The sequence below is a fragment of the Coenobita brevimanus genome, chromosome 6 (assembly GCF_032717465.1).
Source record: "Coenobita brevimanus isolate Jiangsu-jjx chromosome 6, ASM3271746v2, whole genome shotgun sequence".
Taxonomy (NCBI): Eukaryota; Metazoa; Arthropoda; class Malacostraca; order Decapoda; family Coenobitidae; genus Coenobita; species Coenobita brevimanus.
Genome location: NC_136959.1, coordinates 24,105,070 through 24,110,578, shown reverse-complemented (window position 1 = coordinate 24,110,578; position 5,509 = coordinate 24,105,070).

Below are 5,509 nucleotides of genomic sequence, written 5' to 3'. Positions count from 1 at the left end.
GAGGTAGGTATGCAGCTAGCTAGACCGAGGTAAGTAGATAGCTAGGAAGGAGGGTAAGTAGGTAAGCACTTAAATAGGAAGGGAGGTAGATAGGGAGATAGTCAGGGAAGTATGATGAGGAGTAGATAGGAAAGGCGGTAGGTAGGTAGTCAGGTTGGTGGGCATAGTAAGTAGTTAGGTTGGCGGGGAGACAGGTAGGGCTGGAGGTAGGTAGGGAGATAGGCATGTAGGGAAATATGTAGGTAGGTAGGTAGTGAGGGCGGTAGGCAGGGAGGTAGTGTAGTTAGGCTGGGAGGTAGGAAGGGAGATAGGCAAGGAGTATGTAGGGAAGTCGGTATGTAGGGAGACCCGGAGGTAGGTAGGTAGGTAGGCAGAGAGGTGCAAATATGCTAAATGATGAAGTTGGTGGTAGGTAAGAGTGTCCATCATCCACTCGCTAGATGTAGTTCTGCCTCTCTCTCTCTCTCTCTCTCTCTCTCTCTCTCTCTCTCTCTCTCTCTCTCTCTCTCTATTGGTAAATGTACACCGATTGACAGGCAAAATGGTTTTCCCGCATCCCACGAAGCCATTTACTACGCTACATTGTTGCCATATAACCAAACGACGCCAGGTGGTTTAGTGGATTAAGGCGTTCCATCTGAGGGGTTTCTTGCTCGTGTAATGCCACTCGGGGACAGGTAAAGCTGGACACCATTGCCTTAAATGTCTGGAATGGGCAGCCTAGCCTGGGACCCCTTCATTAATTTTTATATAGAGCAAAATGGGATTGGATGATGCTGCTGATGATGCTGATGATGAAGATAATGATGATGATGATGAAGATAATGATGATGATGATGATGAACTTACACCTTAATACTTCCTAGTGAAAGACTCTCATAGTGTAAAAGGGTGGCTGAAAAACTTGACATCTGTGCATAAAGAAATATTCGTTGCACAGGACCCAAGCGTGGCAACAAACAACTACTGCATTTTATTTAACAAATTTCCCTTCCGAGGTTAACAGCTCTAGGTTCTCTCTTCATAGGTCTCGTGTAGGCTATTCCTGTTACCTCTTCCTCTCTCCTTGTCTTGTAAACTCCTCCTTTCTCCTTATCTCCCTTATCCCCTCCTCTCCGAATCTTTCTCCCTCTTTGCCCTCTCCTTTCCTTCTCGTTCCCATTGATCTAGATTCTTCTCTTCTTCCGCCACTCCCAACACTTTGCTTCTGTTCCCTCCCTCCCTCCCTCTCTCTCTCTCTCTCTCTCTCTCTCTCTATTTTCCCATCTTTGTGAAGCTTTCTAGCACTCAACTGTCTTACATTAGTGCTCATTACCGATATAGAGGAAAATGGATCACTATAGCAGTTTCCAAACATTTAGTCATGACGACCGTTAACTTCCGAATATAGTATTGTGATAACGACCCCTGCCTCACCCCCGTCTATCACACTGTTTGCAAGTAGGCAATAAGGAAGAGCAGTTTTTACGGTGTTTATTTTATACTTTTCACCACTGCAGTGACGATAAAAGTATTGTTTGAAAAATACCCTTTTAAAACTTTTTTTTCAGTCTGAAGATTTGTAATTATATCTTTCCAGAGCGTTAAATTCATGAAATTTTTTATCTGCACTGAAATCAGAACGTGAGAACTCATATATTTTTGTGTCAATGAAGAATAATAAGAAGGACGACAAGGGTTACTAATATTATAGCTGTTGTGCTGACGGCCACACATGTTGGAATGTTCTGCATAATCGTTGTACAAAAATTCGTAATTTTATACTCTCTTCACTGATTTACTTACGCACTCCACAAATGATGAACTTTTGCATACAGACTAAGATCATAACTGCAAAACAAGAGATAACTATAAATGCTACTCCCATATCTCTCTCAACAGAAATACGAACTTTTTCCTTCTACTTCTTAAATCTTTTACTATTAGGCGGCGCCCACCCTCGCCTGTGCAAGCCTCCCGCTGTGCCGCTTAATAATAATGTTCAGGAAGTCAAAAGACTCGTCCCACTCCGTTTACTCAGCCAAGGAGAAGTATCCAGAAAAATTTGAGGGAGAAAATTACTGCACGGTGCAGGTAACTGGTTCTTCAGGATTTCTCGCTTGGCTTAAATGAATATTAATAGAACTCGTCAGGGGCTGTCGGACTCGGCAATTCTGCCACTACTTTCATCTGCTTACCACTCTCCTCTTTCTCCTCCTCCTCCTCCTGCTCTTCCCTCTCCTTTCTCATCGCTTTCTCCCATTGTCTTCACTCGCATTATCTACATTCGCTCCTCTCTCTCTCCAGTGAGGGAGCGCCCACACCTGTGCTCGAACAAGCGCTGGCAACATGTAAGCAACACAGTAACGAACACGCTGCAAACGAGATGAGAACAGCAGCGTCCAGATCATGTTGGCAACATCGTGATGACATCTCAGCTGCCTGGTATGGACACACTTAACCCATCGCCTCTGCTGCCTGTGTTCGAAGCAGCACTGAAACATGTTTGCATACATCTGACCAAATACTGCTGCATACATTTACCCAAACGTGTTCCCAGCTGTGTTGCCAACATATGTTCGAGGGCACGTGTGGACGCGCACTAACGTGACTAACTTGAACTTGTCGTCAGATGATGTTAAGTTTCTCTGTTTCAAAAACTTGCTGTCACGGTCTCTATAAAGGGAAACGGCAACTTATAAAGTAAGTTGACAGCTATGTAAACTGGGCTTCACAAAAGAAGATTTAGTAACAAAATAAGCAACTGGTAGAAAACAATAACAAAAAAGGGAAGAAAAACTTGAAGGGCAGGCCAGACAATGAAGACTGGAAAACAGAGGCATGAGGACAGTATTGCACCCAGGCAGGAGAGAGAGAGAGAGAGAGAGAGAGAGCACTCTATGGGACTACAGCTTTGGTACTTCATCCAAACAACCATCACCCCTATTTCCCCAACCAGATACAATGAGAATGGACGAGAGCCCAGGGAGGACTAAAGCAATAAGTTCCACAGAGGTAGGCCAAAGAGACTTGTTCCGTTACTGTTTACTCAGAATAAATATGTTGAGTGGAAATGTGTATGAGGGATGACGCCTTGGATGAGCGGGAGGAGGTAAATATGGATGAAGGTAGTGAGTTGTAGAGGCGATGTTCCTGAAGCCATCCAGAGTAGGCATCAGGTCATAGGTATAATGATATCATAGGAGGGTGAGTGAGTGAGTTGTTACAACACACACACACACACACACACACACACACACACACACACACATCAGCTCATGTGGGTATTTCGGAGGTGTGCCGCCCCTGGATGGTTTGTGACAAGTCAGAGTTTCACAGGTTGACGGGTCAAGCTTGGGTGAATTTAAGAAAATAATGATTTATCGTAATACTTATGGTAACGTAATATTTAATGCAGCACACACAGGCACAGAGGCTACTCTCTCACTCTCTCTCTTCTGGAGAAAGTTGTCTTTATTTGTGTGTGTGTGTGTGTGTGTGTGTGTGTGTGTGTGAGAGAGAGAGAGAGAGAGAGAGAGAGAGAGAGAGAGAGAGAGAGAAGGAAATCAGTTGTTGCTTGGAGATGGTTTAACGATGGTCTCAGAGTCATTAGTTAAGCTTCAGTAGATAGCCTAGTTCTGCATTTCAAAGAGTGTACTGGAGAAGGAAATCAAAAGTGAATGCAAGAAAGGAAAATGGCATGGTGTTGTGGGAATCAGAGATGAAAGATAATTATGTGAGCGACTTTAAATGGGGAAGAGTTGGAGGAATTGAGCTGTGTTCGCGGTTTCTTTTTCTTTTTACTGTTTGTAGCAATATATGAAACACAAGGACTTTACGTACCTCATAGGCTTGGAGAGAAGGCAAAAGTATTACACAGCCCTGCGTCCTGGACAAAAAAAACTGCTGATTTAATACGTAAAAAAATAAAAAAAACGTATTGATCTTACATATTTTGAAGGTGCTGATTTCAGAAATAGAATTAGCACAGAACGTCCATTTAAATCACAAAACTCAAGTAAGAAAAGTAATAGAATTTTTCAAAATAATAGTGTTAGAGTGAAAAAAAAAAAAGGACAAATCTATATGATAAAATCAGTTCTCTCTCCCTCTCTCTCTCTCTCTCTCTCTCTCTCTCTCTCTCTCTCTCTCTCTCTCTCTCTCTGTAAATATACACTAAGTGACAGCCAAAATCGTTTTCCCGCATCCCATAAAACCATTTGCTACGCTGCATTGTTGCCATATAACCAAACGACGCCTGGTGGTTAGTGGATTAAGGCGTTCCATCTGAGGGGTTTCTTGCTCGCGTAATGCCACTCGGGGACAGGTAAAGCTGGACACCATTGCCTTAAATGTCTGGACGGGGCAGCCGAGCCAGGGACCCCGTCACTAATCTTTTTATGGGGCACTATGGGATTGGATGATGAAGCTGATGATGTGGATACTGATGATGATGATGACGCTGATAATGAAGATGATGATGAACTTACACCTTAACACCTTCCAGTGAAAGGATCCCATAATGTAAAAGGGTGACTGAAAAGCTTGACATCTGTGCATAAAGAAATATCCGTTGTACAGGACCCTAGCGTGGCAACAAACAACTACTGTATTTTATTTAATACATTTCCCATCCAAGGTTAACAGCTCAAGGCTCTCTCCACCCATCGTCATCGGTCTCTTGTAGGCTATTGCTGTTAGCTCTTCCTCTCTTCCTTGCCTTATAAACGCCTCCTTTCTCCTTATCTTCCTTATTCCCCTCCTTTCAGAGTCTTCCTCCCTCTCTGCCCGCCATTTCCGCCATTTTCCTTCTCAATCCCTCTTACCTATAGATTCTTCTTTTCTTCCTCCTCTCTAACAAATGGTTTCTTTTTCCTCTCTCTCTCTCTCTCTCTCTCTCTCTCTCTCTCTCTCTCTCTCTCTCCTTCTTTTCCCATCTTTGTAAAGCTTTCCAGTCATCATCTCCCTTACATTAATGCTCATTACCTATATAGAGGAGATTGGATAAACTTAGCGGTTTCCAAACATTTAGTCATAACGACCCTTAACTTCCAAATATTGTGATAACGACCCTCCCCCCTTCACGACACTGTTTTGCAAGTAGGTAATAAAAAAAGCATTTTTTACGGTGTTTGGTTTATATTTTTCGCCTCTGCAATGATGGTAAATGGATTGATTCCATGAGAAATGCCTTTAAACGTCCAGTCTGGAGATTTGTAAATATATCTTTGCAGAGCGTTAAATTCATGAAATTATTTACCTGCACTAAAATCAGAACGTGAGAACTCATATATTTTTGTGTCAATGAAATACAATAATAAGAAGAACGGCAAGGGTAATTAATATTATACTTCTCAATATACCGAGCATAATGCAACTGCTGATGTGCTGACGGCCACATATGTTGCAATATTCTGCAGAATCGTTATTATATGATTTATAAGTATATTCCGTCTTCGTCGATGTATTTACGACCTGCATAAATCATGAACTATTGCACAAAGTCTAAGTTCATAAATTACAAAACAAG